The sequence below is a fragment of the Artibeus jamaicensis genome, unplaced genomic scaffold (genome assembly GCF_021234435.1).
Source record: "Artibeus jamaicensis isolate MK-2021 breed Jamaican fruit bat unplaced genomic scaffold, CSHL_Jam_final contig_233, whole genome shotgun sequence".
NCBI classification, from domain to species: domain Eukaryota; kingdom Metazoa; phylum Chordata; class Mammalia; order Chiroptera; family Phyllostomidae; genus Artibeus; species Artibeus jamaicensis.
The window spans coordinates 59,921,417-59,940,439 of record NW_026521486.1 but is presented as its reverse complement, the minus strand read 5'-3'; the positions used below and the strand labels follow the sequence as shown (position 1 = coordinate 59,940,439).

General features: G+C 40.2%; 1 pseudogene; it reads left to right on the top strand.

The window, feature by feature from the left end:
* The window catches only part of LOC119045555 (transmembrane protein 59-like), a 38,732-nt pseudogene extending 26,156 nt beyond the window's left edge, over positions 1-12,576 (top strand).
* Positions 12,577-19,023: the final 6,447 nt, after the last annotated feature.

The following is a 19,023-nucleotide window of genomic DNA, read 5'->3' as shown; positions in this document are numbered from 1 at the left end:
CATCTGACTGGCAAACGGGTTGGTCTGGCTACTCACAGACAGAAGGTATGAGTGGGAAAACCATGGGAGAACATATGTGCCTTTGAAAGGTAGATTTGGAAGTTTGTTGCTGTTTCAAACAGATTTTCAAAAATGCAACATGTAGCAGCAACTAAGACTTTAGATTTGTAACTAAATAGGTTAAGTTCATGTCCAGACTCTATTGCTTACTAGCTTTTGATTATTTCTTTAGAAAAGTTCCTTAACCATTCTGTGCCTGTTCCATCACCACTAAACTGGGGATAATATTAGTATTTCAGTAGTTGTAAGGATTTAATGAGTAACACATATAAAGAGCTTTGACCAGCTCCTGGCATAGTGAACACTCTATAAATTCTCAGCCTTTTCATGTGTCAATTTGACTGGGCTAAGGGATGCCCAAATAGCTGGTAAGACATTATTTATGGGTTTTTTTTTCTGTGTGGACTTTTCTGGAAGAGATTAGCATTTAAATCAGTAGACTGGGTGAAGAAGATTGCTGTACCTGATGTGGTGGGCATCATCTAATTTTTGAGGGTCTGAGTAGAAGAGAGAAACAGAGGAGGTCAATCCAAGATTGTGGAGGAGCAAGTGGAAGCTACAGTAACCTTCTCCCAGGACCAATCTGGATGGAATTACAACTACATTGTAGGGAAATTAACTACAATAACCAACTGAATGCTATATGGAGAGAAGCCTTATAACAACAAACAGAAGAAACCACTTCACCACAGTGTGACTGGTAGAGATGGTGGGAAGAAGCACGAAAGGGCTGGCTTGACTCTCACAGTCTGCAGTTGAGGTGCCAGAGGGATATTTCAGTGGCTGGGGGTCCCCCCTGAGAAGTGTGGGGTTTAAACCCCAAGCTGGGCTTTCCAGCCTACAGCAGCAGAGCCAGGAAGAAACCTAAATAACGCCCAGTTCTGAAAAGCAGTAGGGTTTCTGTCTTCCAGGGAGAGATGGCCAGAGACACAGAAATTCTCTTAAAAGGCCAACACACAAAATTTCATTTGCAGCCTCTTACCCTGGGCTCTGGCATAGGGAGGGCTGAGTAGATTAGAGCTGCTTAAGGAGCATCCGGGGCTGGTGGGTGAGGGGAGATAACCAGCCAGAATCCCTATGCTGAGTCATTCTCCATATTGCAGAGACATCTTTCTCAGGCAGAGCACTCCTCTCCAAGTGGCATCAGCCTGAGGGGAACTAATAGCCCTGCCTGCAGGAATTACTCAGCCCCATCCTGTGGCACTTAAACAGGTTCATGATTGATCAGTTTCACATCTAAGGAAGAAAATACAAAGAAACAGTCAAAGTAGGAAGACAAAGAAACAGGCTCCAAATGAAAGAACAAGAGAATTCTCCAGAAGAACTAGATGAAATGGAAGTAAGCAATCTATCACATAGAGAGTTTAGAGTAATGATGGTAAGGCTACTCGACAGCATGAGAAAAGACATGGGAACCATAAAAAAGGACCAGTCAGAAATAAAGAATGCATTACCTGAGATAAATAATACACTGGAAGAAATAAACAGTAGGTTAGATGAAGCAGATGATAGAATCAGTGACTTGAAAGACAAGGTAGAAAAAAACACCCAGGCAGAGTGGCAAAAAGAAAACAATTTTAAAAAATCAGAAGAACTTAAGAAACATTTTGGAAAACATGAAGCGTAACAACAGCCACATCATGGGAATACTAGAAGAGAGTGAGCAAGGGTTGAGAGCCTATTTGAAGAAATAATGACTGAAAACTTCCCTAATCTGGTGAAGGAAAAAGCCACACAAGTCCAGGACATTCAGAGTCCCAAACAAGTTGGACCCGAAGAGGCTTAAATCAACACATCATAATTAAAATGATAAGGCTTAAAGACAAGGAGAGAATCCTAACAACTGCAAGAGAAAATAAGTAGTTACCTACAAGAGAGCGCCTATTAGACAGGCATCTAATTACTCAACAGAAACATTTCAGGACAGAAGGAAGGGGCATGAAATATTCAAAGCGATGAAAAGCAAGGACATACAACCAAGGCTACTTTACTCAGCCAGGCTATTATTTAAAATTGAAGGAGAAATAAGGAGCTTCCCAGACAAGAAAAAGCTAAAGGAGTTTGCTAACATCAAATCAATCCTTCAACAAATGTTAAAGGGCTTGCTTTAAGAAGAAGAAGAAAAAGAGAAAACAGTCTAACAATAAAAGGGCACTACATATGTAACTATCAATAATCACCTTAAATGTAAATAGCATAAATGCTCTGAGCAAAACACATGGGGTAGCTGAATGGATAAGAAAAAAATACCCATCTATGTGCTGCTCTCAAAAGAGCCATCTCGGATCGAAAGATATACACAAACTAAAAGTAAAGGGATGGAAAAAGATATGTCATGCAAAGGGAAAATTTTTTTAAAAAAGGTGGGATAGCAGTACTTATACCCAACAAAACAGACTTTAAAATGAAGGCTACAGTAAGGGACAAAGAAGGACACTATGTAATGATAAAGTGAATATTCCAACAAAAGGATATAACCCTAGTAAACATTTATGCACTCAATATAGGGGCACCTAAATATGTGAAGCAATTTTGATGGATATAAGAGGAGAGATGGACAGAAGTACAGTCATAGTGGGGAATTTTTAACACCCCATTGACTTCAATGGATAGTTCTACCAGGCAGAAAATCAACAAGGAGAAAGTGGTCTTAAACAACATGCTAGATCAAATGAATTTAACTGATCTCTGCAGAGCATTTCACCCTAAAGCAGCAGAATATACATACTTTTGAAGTGCACATGGAACGTTTTCTAGGATAGACAACATATTATGACACAAAACAAGTCTCAATAAATTTAAGGAGATTGGAATCATATCAAGCATCTTCTCTTAGCACAATGCTATGAAACTAGAAGTTAATTACAAGAAGAACACTGAAAAACACATAAAGACATGGAAGCTAAATAACATGTTATTAACCAATGAATAAGTCAACAATGATATCAAGGAAGAAATAAAAAATACCTTGAAACAAATGAAAGTGATGATGCAGCAACCCAAAATCTGTGGGACTCAGGAAAGGCAATCCTAAGAGGAAAATTCATAGCATTATAGGCCTATCTCAAATAAACAAGGCAAAGTTCAAATAAACAATCTAACTTCACACTTAAAGAAACCTGAAAGAGAAAAACAAGGACCAAAGTGAGTAGAAGGAAGAAATAATAAATATCAGAGTAGAAATAAATGAAATAGAGTCTAAAAAAAGATACAAAAGATCAATGAATCCAAGAGTTGGTTCTTTGAAAAGATGAATAAGATTCACAAACCTTTAACCAGACTCATCAAGAAAAAAAAAAAGAGAAAGAACCCAAATAAATAAAACCAGAAATGAAAGAGGAGAAATAACAACTGACACCAAAAAAAATACAAAGGACCATAAGAAAATATTATGAACAATTATATGCCAACAAACTGGACAACCTGGACTAAAGGGATAAATTCCTAGAAACACACAATTTTGCAAAAATAAATTGGAAATAATCAGAGAATCTGAATAGACAGATTATACCTAATGAAATTGAAATAATAATAATAATAATAATAAACTCCTAACAAATGCCCTGGACCAGATGGCTTCACGGGTGAATTTTACCAAACATTCCTGGAAGAACTAATACCTCTGCTTCTCAAACTATTTAATAAAATTCAAGAGGAGGGAAGGCTCTCAAACTCACTTTACCAGGCTAGAATTATCCTAACTCAAAAACCAGATAAAGACACTACAAAGAAAGAAAATTATAGGCCAATATCCCTGGTGAATATCCCATAGATATATAATCCCTGATGCTAAAATCCTCAACAATATATTAGCAAATGAAATACAGCAATGTGTTAAAAAGATCATACACCATGATCAAGTGGGATTTATTCTGGAAATTCAAAGTTGATACAACATTTGCAAATCAATCAAAGTGATTCACCACATAAACAAAATGAAGGATAAAACCCACATGATCATATCAATAGATGCAGGAAAAGTTTTTGATAAAATCCAGCATCCCTTTATGATAAAAACGCTCAGCAAAGTGGGAGTAGAGAGAACATACTTAAACATAATAAAGGCCATATATGACAAATCCACTGCCAGCATTGTACTCAATGGGTAAAAAGTACAAGCATTCACCTTAAGATTGGGAACAAGATAGGGATGTTGGCTTTCCCCCTTTTTGCTCAGCATAGTACTGGAAGTCCTAGATGCAGCAATCAGACGAGAAGAAGAAATAAAAGGCACCCAAATTGGAAAGGAAGAAGTAAAACTTTCTTTATTTGCAGATGACATGACGCTGCACATAGAGAACCCCAAAGATTCTACCATGAAACCACTAACACTGATAAATGAGTTCAGCAAATTAGCAGGATAGAAAATAAATACCCAGAAATCAGTGGCATTATTATATACCAATGATGAACTAACAGAAAGGGAAATTAAGAAAACAATCCCATTCACAATTGCTTCAAAAAGAATGAAATACTGAGGAATAAGCCAAACCAAGGAGGTAAAAGAGTTGTACATGGAAAATTATAAGACACTGAAGAAAGAAAGTGAAGAAGATGCAAATAAGTGGAAGCACATAACATGTTCATGGATATGAAGCATTAACATCATTAAAATGTCCATACTACACAAAGCAATGTATAGATTCAATGCAATTTCTATCAAGATTCCAATGGTGTATCAAGGAACTAGAACAAATATTTCAAAAATTTATATGGAACCATGAAAGACTCTGTATAGCAATGGAAATCCTGAGACAGAAGAGCAAAGTGGGAAAAGTCACGCTACCTAATATGAAACTATACTACAGGGCCATAGTAAGCGAAACAATCTGGTACTGGCATCAAAACAGACACCTAGATCAATGGAACAGAATAGAGAACCCAGAAATAAACTCATACTTTTACAGCCAATTAATATTTGACAGAGGAAGCAAGCACAAGCAATAGACTAATGATAGTTTATTCAATAAATGCTATAGGGAAAACTGAACAGATACCTACAGAAAAATGAAACTAGACCACCTTCTTACATTATGTGCAAGAGTAAATTCAAAATGAATTAAAGACTTAAATGTTAGACCCAAAATCATACAAATCCTAGAAGAAAACATAGGTGGCAAAATCTGGAACATCGCTCATAGCAATGTTTTATCAGATATATCTCCCTAGGCAAGGAAAACAAAAGAAAAAAATGGGACAACATCAAACTATAAAGTTTTTGCACAGCAAAGGAAAACATCAACAAAACAAAAAGACAACTCACAGAATGGGAGAATATTTGCTGATACATCTGTTAAGGACTCAATATCCAAAATTTATAAAGTACTTACAAAATTCAACCCCCAAATCCAAACAACCCAATTTTTAAAAATGGAGAAAGTACTTGAATAGACACTTCTCCAAAGAGGACATACAGATGGCCCATAGACATATGAAAAGATGCTCAACATCACTAGTTATCAGAGAAATGCAAGTAAAAACCACAGTCAGATTCCATCTCACACCTGTTAGAATGGATATCATCAATAAATCAACAAACGACAAGTGCTGAAGAGCATGTGGAGAATGGGCAACTCCTTTGTACTGTGGGTGGGAATGCAGACTGGTGCAGCCGCTGTGGAAAGCAATGTGGAGATGCCTCAAACAATTAAAAATATATCTGCCTTTTCACCCAGTGATCTCGCTTCTGGAATATATCCAAAGGAACTCAAGACATTAATTGGAAAGAACATAAGCACCCATATGTTCACTGCAGCATTATTTACAATTGCCAAGATATGGAAGCAGCCCAAATGTCCATAAATAGATGAGCGAATAAAACAACTATGGGATATGTACATAATGGAATTTTACTCAGCTGTAAAAATGATGAAAATTTTACCCTTTGTAACAGTATGGACCTGGAGAACATTATGCTAAGTTAAATAAGCCAATCAGAGAAAAACATATACCATATGATTTCACTAATATGTAGAGTCTAATGAAAAAACTGCACTAACCAGCAAAACATGGACAGACTCATAGATGGAGAGATGATAGCTAGTGGGGGGTGTGGTTAGCAAGTGAAGGACTGAGCAAAAAGGAAAAAGGGCTCATAGACATGGACAACAGTGTGGTGACTGCAGGAGGGAGGGGGATGTAAGGGAACTAAATGGTAATGGAAAAATACAATAAAGATTAAATATTAAAAAAAAAACAGAGCAAGGGTGAATTTGCCTTTTTTGCTTGAGCTAGGACATCTCATGTCTAATGTGTTTAGATATGGTTACTCTTGGTTCTTGAGCTTTCAGACTTGGACTGGGAGTTACATCATTGGTTTCCCTACCTGGTTCTCAATTCTTGTGTTTTATCAGAACCACCCCAGTAGTTTTCCTGGGCCTCCAGATTGTAGATGGCAGGTCATGAGACATTTCAGCCTCCATAACTGCATAAGCCAATCTCTCATAAATAAATCTCTGTCTACATTTGGATCTATGTATATCACATTGATTCTTTATCTCTGTAGAACCTTGACTAATATTAATACCATATCATACTATAGATGAAGAAGTAAAGCCACAAAACAATGGAGTAATTTGCTCAGGAGCACAGAGCTGATAAATGGCATAGCTAGTATTTGAACCCAGGCACTGTGGCTAAAGACTATATCTAATGGCTCCAGTAGATTTAAGAATTTTTTATTAAATTTTAGTGGCATTGTCAAGATTATATCTTGAGTTTGTTATGATATTGAATACTCCATAAAAATGCTTTGAAATATGACTACTGCTGATAAAAAAACATAGTTAAGCCTATTAAGCCTCAAGAGGAAAAGAACAAAAGTTTCCTACAACTATGTAACTAAACACTACTTTAGATAAAAAGAGAATGTTGTTGTAAAGGCCACATTTAGATGAAATTTGAACCAGTGGGTGAGAACGAGCGGCCTATTGTACAGCTCACTAGGGAATATTAATCTAATAAAATTGAATGAATTCCTTCCATTATTTTTCTTGGCTCACAGGAAAGTCAATGAAAGCTAAAGTATGATAGAGTCACATTCGGTCACTGTCAACTAAGAGTAGGGGTCTTGAGGAAATTGAATTTTTACAAATGTCTTTTTGGTTTCTCTGGACTGGCCAGAGTTATGTTTATTTTGAACTTACTATATACAAATTAGTTCAGGAAAGTGGCTTCCTGAAGCCACTAGCTTTTTGAAGCACCTGAGCATGACGCAGGACAGTGAGAAACTGCCCTCTGACATTGCAGTGTGGCCCCATGATTTCAGAGCCTGGGTGGTGGAGCTGGACCAAGGGAGTTTATTATCCACCTCTTCCACTTCCTTGCTACATGACCTTGGACAAGTTACTCAGTGGCTCAGCACCTAATTTTCTTTGTGTTCAAAAGGGAGATAATAATACAACCCACTTCACGGAGTTATAGTGAGGATTAAATGAATTAACATGAGTAAATCTTGATGGATGACCGATGATGGAAAGGCTAGCACTTATTAGTGTCATTGCTGGTGGCACCAGCTTGCCCTGTTAACTGGCCTGATATATCCATTGGTGATAAACTTGCACATATCTGTGCTTTAGTCACAGCAATTTTAGTGGAGTAAGAACTCAGTTTAAGCATGATGAGGCTAATCAGACCTTTTAATTAATATAATTAAAAACACTTTGATTTTATAAGAAAAAAGTAAATAAACAGACACCATCATATTTTAAGAACTGAGTAAGGAGAAGTGTTTACCAAAAAACACTCAGAAACCTTTCAGCATATTTCATAAGATCAGTTCAAATTCGGTCCCATTTTTAATAGCTTCTACACCCATCATATAATGAACCCATCACTGATAGAGTCTAAGAGTACTCCTCATGTGTCCCAGACTAGTCCCTTAACATTTCTGAGACTCAATTTTCTTATAAAATCAACCTACTCTTTGCCGTGCCTGACTCACTGGACAGGTGGGAGGGAGAAGAAATGTTATTCTAAAAGAAGCCCAGGTATCTAAGCTATGAAGCTACTATGTATTGGGGAAAATATGGTATTACTATAAGAATGATCCTTCAGGATTAAAAAGGCAAATTAATCTAGTACCCTAAATTCACAAGGACAGAGAAGTAAAATTTTATAAAGTTTTTTGTCAAGTCTAAAAGGGAAAGATGTGCTTATTAAGTTAGATACATAAAGTCCTGCCAACATTTCAGCTCTAGAGGATATTAGCACTCTCGAATTATGTGAGGCTACCACTCCACTGACGAGGAGATGCAGAAGGCTATTGAGGACTTTATTTTTTTTTCTGGGAATTCCCAGGCTTTGGACAGACAGGTCAGAGAAGAGATTTCTTCTGGCCAGGAAGCTTTTAGAGACTCGCACCCTATCAGAGTGGTATCCTGCTTCTCCGCCTGCGTGTCCTGAATTCCTCTGCTGAGGTGCTGGGCGCCGGAGAGTGGGAGAAATCACTTTGCAGCTGCTTCTGGCTTTGCATTTGCAACTTGAGGGGACACGTTGACCCAGCAGTTGTTACGAGAATTGGTCCTACAGAAATGCACCGGCAGACATTGCTATATAAATTTACCATGCTGCATTGCTTGTGATACCGATGATGAAAAGTTGCAAACAAGCTGAAGGCCCATGGATCCAGAGTTCTTTACATAAATCACGGCACGTTCAATCTATGGAATGTTTATTCTGTGTTTTTAAAACATTAAAAATTTAAGTAGCTTTCCGTGAATGGACATGGAATGGTGATCCTGTTGTATTAGGTGAAAACAGAGAGCTACGCTACAACATATGCAGTATGATCCTACTTTTGGAAAGAAATATAAAGATTTCTCTCCCTCTCCTTACCCATTTATAAGCATGTATCCATAACATGTAGGTGAAAGCACAGAGAAAAGTGTTTGTGAAAGTACACACCGTGGGTTAATCGTGGTTCCTTTTGGAAGTTAGACTTGGGAGAAAGAACAATGAAATTTTTCACTTTATGTTTTTGTTAATTGTTTGGATTTTTTTTTACGGTGAGTGTTATTTTCAATGAGGAAGAAAATTTAATTACACACAAACACCAACAACCATATACACAAACTAAAGTCTAGATAAACTCTGTAATCTCTCTCTTTAGTACCTTTCTATTTCTTTCTCCCCATTATCCTTACCTAGCCTGAAGAATCAAAGTTCAGCTCTGCACTATTTGTGTAGGCTCAAGGTCTAAATTGAATAAGGAGGGTCCTCAAAAACACTCTGGTACATTTACACAATGGAATTCCATGCAGCAGAAAGAAAGAAGGAGGTTCTACCCTTTGCAACAGCATGGGTGGAACTGGAAAGCATTATGCTGAGTGAAATAAGCCAGGTGGTGAAAGACAAATACCATATGATCTTACCTTTAACAGGAACCTAAATAACAAAACAAACAAGCAAGCAAAATACAACTGGAGACACTGAAATTGAGGACAGGCTGATAGTGACCAGAGGGGAGAGGGGAGGGGAGGAGATTATAGGGGAAAAGGGTGAAGGGTGTGTAGGAACAATTATTAAGGACACATGGACAATAACAAGGGGGGGTGGGAACAGGGGAGGGAGGTGGGGAGGGCTGGGGTGGTGGGGAGGGGTCGGGAGAAAAGGCAGAAAAGTGTATTTGAACAATTTTAAAAAAAGAAAAAGGAGGACCCTTTAAATGTAGACTGGTGGGGGTGAACGTGCCCATCTCCCTCATTCTGGGACAAATGTTAGTAGTAGTTTGTGTAGCAGCCTTTGTAAGCCCACACCAAGCTACTGCTGACTCATCCTGTGTTATTACTTCAGCGTTCTATTCAGAATCCCTTGCACTTGCTGAGAGTCTGCTTTTAATCTTCTAATTGTTACATGTGTGCTTCCTCAAATTCAAATATTTGCTGCTGGGTCAGATTTTATATTTTTTTAATTAAAAAGGCAACATTTGGCCCTGACTGGTATGGCTCAGTGGGTTGGGTGTTATCCCAGAAAGCAAAAGGTTGCTGGTTTGATTCCCAGTCAGGGCACATGCCTGGGTTGTGTGTCAGGTCCCCAGGTGGGGACATACAGTAGGCAACTGATTGATGTTTCTCTTACACATTAATGTTTCTTCCCTCTCTTTCTTCCTCCCTGCCCCTCTCTCTAAAAATGAATAAACAATCTTTAAAAAATAAAGACTTGTATATTTTATTCCCTGAAATTTTCTTTAGCAACATGTTCTCTTGGTTCAGAATATTAACTGCAAGTCCTGTTAAATTGGGTGAGTGTCTGTTGCAACTGGAACAGTTGTTCTACTCACTGGACTGTTTCCAGTATTGCTCAGCCATTGACCACCGAGTGTAGCGGACTGAAAGCTGCACTACCAAGTGTGCTCATAGTTCACCTTCATTGTGTTCCACGTTAATGAATGTCTTAGAATTTTCTCATGAGAATGAATATCTTTTCAGTCTAGAATCCAGAGATTTTCTGACATTTAAATAATAACATGAGATCCTAAAATTTATAAGGAATACATTTTAGAACATTGTGATTCCCAAATGCGATTTCCCTCACAAAATGCAACAAGGCAGCACTAAACTATTTAAAGAAGTACTTCAAATCTCTAATAATTTAATAACTACAACACTGAAGTTATGCTTGAATCCTATGAACTTCTTCCTTTAGGGAGGTTTTTACTTTTGTCATTCACTTTTTATTGTTATGAAATTTTTAAAATTAAATCTGTTTAGCATTTACAAAAAAACAAGTAGAAACAATGAAGCCAACTTGAGATGTAGATACTGGGCAGACAACTAGGCTCACTCAATAGTGAAGGGTCTCACTCACACATATAAGCCAGATAGTACCTTGATGCAAATTTGTAACCTTAGTGAAAGCACAACCCATCATGGAAATCAGAATCATTTATAAGTGGTTAAACCATGAAGGTTAAATTTGTGCATGCTAATGTCCACTATATTTCGGGTGAGTTAGCCACCCGAATATTTCCCACCACTATATTTCGGGTGATTAGCCCTTCTCTTTTTTGCCTCTTACCATTTTGTGGGAGAAAAGTAAATCACCAATACACAGCTCCATCCCTGCAAGTTCCTTCAGTCTCCAGGTGAACCTCCCAAGCAGGTCAGTGGAAGAGGGACAGGTGGGACACCATATCTTCTTTGTTTCAGGGTTAGTGTTTTTATTGGAAAGAGCCTGGATACCTGCCATGTCTTAGCTATGATCTTGTTAATGTCACTTAATTTCTCCAGTCTACAGTTTCCAAATTGAAACAGGACCCATTAGGGCAGGAAATATCTATTAAGCTTCTGAACTTCAGAGTCAAATATCCACAGGCCTGTTTGATAATCCCACTGGGATATGCTTGGCTATTCATTAAACATCTCAAAGGTAACATGTCAAAACACAACTCAGATTTATTTCTGTTTTGGTCTTTACTCATTTCAGTGAAGGATTTCACCATAGGAGTACAACCAGTTTTTCTGGACAGGAACCTTGGAGTTAGATGTCCCCAGGACAGCAGTGTAGGAGAGCCCAGGATCCTTCTCCTCACTAAGATGAACAATTGACAGCTACTCACCAACAAGAATCAGCTCTAGAATCCCCATAAGAAACTCAGCACCACAACGAAACAAAAAACCTGAGAATAACTGCACAAAAAAGGAAGAATAGCCTCATTTTGCCTGAGTCATCCCATCCTCCAGGCTGACATTGCTCAGCACCAGGAGGGGACTTCCCGCTGGAAAGGGGAAGGGACAGCGCTGAACTCCCCCAGCCTTTTGGACACCATACGAAGGTACCTCTGCTTGGTGCCCCCCAGATTGACAAAGTTGAGAAGTATAGGAACAGCTAGGAACAAGGAGGAAAAAACAGGGGCTACCAATATATGCCACACAGCAGCAGCAACTGTGTTTCCCAGTGACCTGCTCTACAGACAACCCTGGAAGGTTTTTCTTCATTGAAGAAACCGAGGGCCAGCTTGACTGCCACAGACCCACTGCAGATTTCACTGGGTTTGGCCCCAGATACTCTTGCTCACTGACTGCAGTTACCTGAGTCACTCTCAATTACCCTGCTTCCTCTCCTCCATCTGCCCCCAGGGACCCCAGGACCTGCTCAGGCAGCCAGTCCAGGCCTCTGCAGCTGTGTGAGTCTGAGATTTCAGTCAAGACCTCCTCAGCTGATGCTCGCCACTGTGTGTGCACTCCCTCAGGGCTCCCCTTATAGCTGGGTACTCGCACGACTCTGGCCTGATGCCTGTCACTGGCCTCCATTAATGTGTGTGTACTCATGGGAAAATACTGTAGCCGTTGGAAGTACACACTGACAGCCAAGGCCCACAGAGCTGCCTGTGGGCTCAGCTTTGGCCCTATCTCCTGCCCTTGGCCTGTATGCCTGGGCTCACCTGCAACTTGTCCTCCCAGCTGTGAACCTGCACAGCTCCAGCCTGAATCTATCACTGGCCTCCGCCGCTATGCCCATGCCTATGTGGAGACTGTGCAGCCACAGGAAACCACAGTGACTGCTGCTTGTGCCTGAATTCAACCCTATATCCTGTCACTGGCCTGTACTAGTGGGTCACCTGCAGCTAGGCCTCCCAACTCTATACCTTATGCCCCTGGACTAACTCCCAGCAATGGCCTCCACCACAGTGTTGCCTATGGCATTACCCAGTAGCCACATAGTATACACTGACAACCAGGGCCCCTTCAACTGCCCGTGCACCTGCTCTTGGCCCTGGCCTGTGCTGCTGGTCCTGGTCCCTAATCACTGGATTCAGAGGTACCGCTGAGAACCACAAGAATCCTTGAAGCCTCCCATGGACTTCCCTGAGTTCTTGTCAAAGACCAAACAGTTGTCGGTACTGTGGACCTCAGTGGTCTGAGCTGATAAATCAGCATGCCCAACCCATCCTCTGGCTACCAGACAGGGAGCTGCCACACTCCCCTGTACTTGGCGCTCTGTACTGCTGGACCCAGGGTCATAGTGTGCTCCAGGGTATCCCAACCCATAGATGAAGGACTTGCTTTTTATTTAAAAAAAAATCACAGTGCATATAGTCTGAAGAGGTGACTGCTTCTTCAAATGTGCAGACAACCACACAAGCTGCAGGCTCACAAAGAGTCAGGGAAACACGGCTCCGCCGAAGGAACACAGGAGACTTCTAGTAACTGATCACAAGGAAATGGAAATATAGAAAATGCCCAACAGAATTCAAAATAATTGCTTAAAACATGCTAAAAGGGTTACAAGAGAACACAGATAAACCACTTCTGTCCTTGGAAACATAGAGGTCATTATAATCTTAGAGCCTGTGCACTTGTGGTTATTTCTACTTGGAGAACTCTGCCTGAGATCTATGTTTGAGTGCCCCTCTTCATCATGCAGGTCCTTTCCACGTGCCACTTTCTGAGAGGACCTCCCTCGCCAGTCAGTCGACAGTGGCCTTTCTACCTTCCAGTCACTCTGTGTCCCAGTGCCTTGCTCCATGTTCTTCGTAGCACTAACCATTGCTGAAGTTATCTGAAGTTTTTATTATTGATTTATTTGTAAGTTCCCAAAGGGCAAGACTTTTGTTTTGCTCATCATTGTATTTCTAGTGCTTACAAAACTGCATGGCACATAGTAGGTGCTTAATGAATATTTGTTGAAGAAAAATAATGCAATGTATATATCTTTAAATCTCTGTTTACAAACACTTTTAATCGAATACTCTCCCATAACGTAGCACAATCTTGGAAATGCAAGGATTCTGGGATTGCCAAATTAAGAAAATAATCTTTTCTATCATTCTCCACTTGTCCCCACACCCTGAAGTTGACTCCTTTATCAGTGGCTTTTTGAGATCTATAAAAGTATTTACTTTATGATTATCACTGTTGGTTCTTTCAATGTGAGAATAATTCAGTCCCGCCATCATACTTGTTTCCATGTTGGGAGAATTCTGACTATTTCTACTGAATTGTTAATGTTCCTCTTGGTTCACAATATGAAAAGCACCTATTGGAAAGGAGGCTTAGCTGTCAGTTGCTTGTTAATATCACCTCCCATTTTCTGCATCCAAATATGAGAACAAACACCGTATTCTCCACTGAAATATAAACTGCTCATTCTTTGCTGGCATTCATAGCTATCCACAGCATTCTACTCTAAGAGAATCTGAATCAGCCTAAATTTATTAAGAGACCAGGAAGGGTTCTGAATTTTGCTTCCAAGGAGAAAGCTATGGCCAAAGACTTGAGAGAAGAAAATAAGATAATTTGTCACAGAACTGAATTTGCCTTGGGAGAAAAAATTAATTTCCTTTAAAAAGTCGAGAGCTCTTCAATAAACATTAGGGCCACTGCTCAGAAATTGGCTTTTCAATATTGCTTTCTTTATGAAAACACTTTCTAAGTGATGCACCCCTTCTTAATAACCATGATGGCCTTGACAAATAAAAGAATTGTATTTTCTAATTCTCTTTTATTAAACAACAAAGGATGAGAAGAATGTTGGAATCCAGTTTTATTTCCAAAGGCTATTAAGTCTTTATTTGTACATCCTCATGTCTTCTTGCCTGAAGCAATAGTATTTTATGATGATTTGATTTCCAAAGTGTAAAAGACAGAGCCTGCAGACATCCTCACCACTATCGGTAAACAGTATCCACTTTCCTGCTATCCTAATATCCACTTAGTATTTACTGAACACTTCCCTTCTAATAATCTTACATTCTTGTATAAATTGACCTAGTGTCAAGTCCAGCATAAATATAAATTTATAGGTGAAATATTAAAGCAAACATTATAAAAATAGCCAGTTGTAAACACAGGAAAAAATTGACCTAAGAGAACAAAATAATTGTACCACTTTTGAGTCTCTGCTGTTGTTGCTGAAGAAAGACAATTTTGGCTTAATCATTGATGTGCTTAGAATCCAGTCTGTAGGGAAGTCAACTGCAAGGTGATCAAAATAGCTGAGTCAATTTGTACTTACCACTAACAAAACAAACAACAAATAAAACCAACAAATAACCAACTTAAGGTCAAGCTGTATTGGTTCTCTCTTGCTGCCATAGGAAATGACCACAAACATAGCTGCTTAAAACAACACACATTATCTCTCAGCTCTGGAAGTCAGAAGTCCAGGTAGGTCTGACTGGTTCTTCTGTTTCTGGTCACGCAAGTTTGTTGGCCAGCATGGGCCCTTACCTGGAGGTTCCGGGAAAGGGCTCATTTCCAGGTTCATTCAGGTTGGTGGCAGAATTCAGTTCCTTGAGGGTGTAGGGCTTAAGGCCCCTGATTCTTTGCTGGTTATCAGCCAGAGCCTCCTTGAGGCTGCCTGCACTCTTCGTGTCTTCCCCTCCTTCAAAGACTTTCAATCTGTCTGATTCCTGCCTACCTCATCTTCTGACCTCCCACCAGCTGGAAAGAGTGTTCTGCGTTCAGGGGCCCATGTGATTAGATTGGGTCCACCTGGATGATTCAGAAGACTCTTTCCCTCATTAGGCCCATAACTTAATTACATCTGCAAAGTCCCTTTTACCATATTCACGGATTTCAGATACTGGGATGTGGACATCTTTGCAGGACCATTTTGCACATCACACTGGCTTATGAAGCTCCACCTGAAGGAAGGTCTACCTCTCTCTCTCTTGTTTCACTATGTTGCATTCACACCAGCCTTTCTGTTTCTTCAATATGCCATGGCTGTTCTTCCCTTGGGGTGTCTGCACTTGCTGTGCCTTTCTGGGGGTGCTGTGCCTGCAGATCTCATTAAGTGGGTGCTTCTCCTCATTCTGTTCAAGTGTAAATGGTGCCCCTCCTCTGAAAGGCAATCCCTGGTCCTGCTTGAAAAGCTGCCTCCCAGTCCGTCAGTCACTCTATCCCATTACATTATTTCATCTTCTTTATCAATTATCTTCATAATTTGCTTGTCTACCTATTTATTGTTGTGCTTCTACCTGCCATGATTCAGTGTCCTGAGCCCAGGGGCTGGAGCCGACTTGCTGACTGCTGCATCACCTGTGTTACTGCGTCCACGCCTAAAACATGGGGGAAGTCGATATTAGTTGCCTTACCTATTTTAGTTTTTCCTTTGAACGAATGAAATGAACCATTCTGTACCACCTTTTAGTTTGGCCAAAATGTTATTTTAATGAAAGGTATTATAATAAATACATTTCATCTGCCATGAAATTAAGTACAGGTTTAAGTCTGAACCAAAGCCAGATGGTGAGGAAATCAGGCGATTGACTTGTGCTTCACGGTGTGGAGCAAGGCTTCTTCATCCTGGCTACATATTAGAATCACCTGGGAAACATGAGTAGGAAATGGATCAGGGCCCATGCCAGACTGACTAAGGCAGAGTCTCTGGAAATGGGGGTCTGGCATAGGGGTGTCCAATCTTTTGGCACCTCTGTGCTACACTGGAAGAAAAGGGGTTGTCTTAAGCCACACATTAAATACAGAAACACTAACAAAAACTGATGAGCAGAAAAAAAAGGTTTTAAGTAAATTTATGATTTTGTGTTGGGCCGCATTCATAGCCATCCTGGGCCTCATGTGGCCTGTGGGCCATGGCTTGGACACCTCTGGAAGTCTTCCCAGTGTTTTTCTGTGATGATCAGCAACTGTTGCAAGAGTTCTAGAGCCTGAAGGTGGAGCTGAAACGAGCTCACCCAGCACCCCAGGGGAAAGGGCCGCAAGTAGAGGCAAGAAATTCACGCACTGGTGCCATGCCTATTGTTCTACAACAACAGGTTCAAGTTTGCTAGGGCTGCCATCATAAAGTACCAAAAGCTGGGGCCTTAAACCACAGAAATTATCGTGTCCCATGGTCTGGAGGCTGAACATCCAAGGTGCAGGTGCTGTCAGGTTTCTTCTGAGGTCTATGGGAGAGGGGTCTGTTCCAGCCCCTGCCCTCACTTCTGGTAGTTCACGTGGGTGTTCCCTGGCTTGTGGGTCTCTGCCCTCATCTTCATATGGTGTTTTCCTTGTGTGGGTGGATGTCTCCAAATTTTTCTTCTTTATAAGAATACCAGTCGTATTGAATAAGGGGACCACTCTGCTTCAGTGTGACATCATCTTAAGTAATTACATCTGTAACAACCCTGTTTACAAATAAGGTCACATTCTGAGGTACTGGAGGTTAGGACTGCAATATATGATTTTTTGGGCAGGAGTGGGTAACAAAAATTCAACATATAAAACACAAACAAACATATAACTAGGCAAAATACATTCCACAACTGTTTTCAGTCCTAGTCCAGGAATGAGGTCCTGTTAGAATGGAAGCACATGAAGTGAGGCCTGGCTCAGCCCAAGCAGAGCCCTGTGGCCTCCCTGTGCTAAGGAGGCAGAAATGGGATGCTGAAGCAGCTGGAATTGGCCAAGCAGAGTCCAGGAGAGGGAAACTGTGAGGTGAGCTAGGAGGTGGGGTCAGAAATGTATCAGGAAGTTCCCTGCAGGTGCTCAGCCAAGGGCAGGGCAGCACATGTACAGGGCAGAGGGTGACCACTGCAAAGCTGCAACCCAAAAGGAGATACCAGAGACAGCTCAGTGCTGGGGATCTCCAGGTGCCAGCTCAGCCAGTGTATCCAGGACAGGTGGACCACTTTTGACATTCTACTGAGACCCCAGAAAGTCCACACCCTAGCACAGGTGGCAAACACAATGCCTTCGGGCCAAATCAGCCCTCCACCTTGTTTTATCCAGCCCAGCAACTTGTTTCTACCCTGTGGCAGTGTCGAGTTCTCACTTAACTGTTAAGGAGTAGTAACATTTATACATTCCTAAAATTACATTTGGCCCTTTGAAGGCAACCTTGAGGCTGATGTGGTCGCCAGTGAAAATGAGTTTGACACCCCTGGACTAAAGACTAAGTGAAATATACCCATATTAACAAGATAAATAAATGAATCCAAGCCTGAACAAATGGATTAAATTAACCCTTCCTTGACAACACATAACACTGATTAAAGGAAGACAATCAACCCAGATTCTCTACAATGTGTTATTCACAACATCTAGTGGATTATGAAAAATTATGCACATGCACCCTGGCTACTGTGGCTCAGTGAATTGAGTGTTGTCCTGTGAACCAAAGGTCAGTGGTTCAATTCCCAGTCAGGGCACATGCCTGGGTTTCAGGCCAGGTCCCAATTTGGGGGCGTGCAACAGGAAACCGCACACTGATGTTTCTATTCCTCTCTTTCTCCCTCCCTTCCTTCTCTCTAAAAATAAAGAAATCTTAAAAAAAAAAAAAAAAGAAAAAGAATGGACATGCAAATTAGTAGGAAAATGTGACTGATGGTAAAGAGCAAAATGAGTCAATGAGCCTCAACTCCTATGTTGCACCATCCAAAATGAATGTAAACATTAAAATTATAAAACATACCAAAGAAAAAGTAGTATATCTGACAAATACCCTCATGACTAGGATGTATGTAGAACTTCTATAAATCAATGAGAATAAGATAAATACTTAATTTTTTTTAAATACTTTTTAACCAGGTATTACTTTTATTTATTTTTTTACTGGTTAACTTTTATTATATTTTTTCCATTACCATCTTTCTCTCTCTATACTGTCTTCCACCTCCACTCACCTGTTCTCCCCCACAATCACCACACTGTTGCTCACATCCCTGAGTTCTTTTTCTTTTTTTCATTCAATCCCTCTACCCTCCAACCCTCTGAATTTTTTTAAATTTGTTTTTTGCTCTCACATGAAGATTTTTTCTCATTGCTTTTAGAGAGAGAAGGATGGAGAGAGAGAAAGAGAAAGAGAGAGATGTGAGAAAGAAACATCAAGTGGTTGCCTTCTTGTACACATCTGGACTGGGAAATGAACCTGCAGCCTTTTGGTCCATCAGACAATGTTCCAACCAATTGGGCCACACTGACCAAGGCCCTTCTAATATTTTTTTTTAAACAAGGCATCCTATATACAAGAATTCATACAATGGCCAATAGGCACATGAAAAGGCAAATTAAAAACACT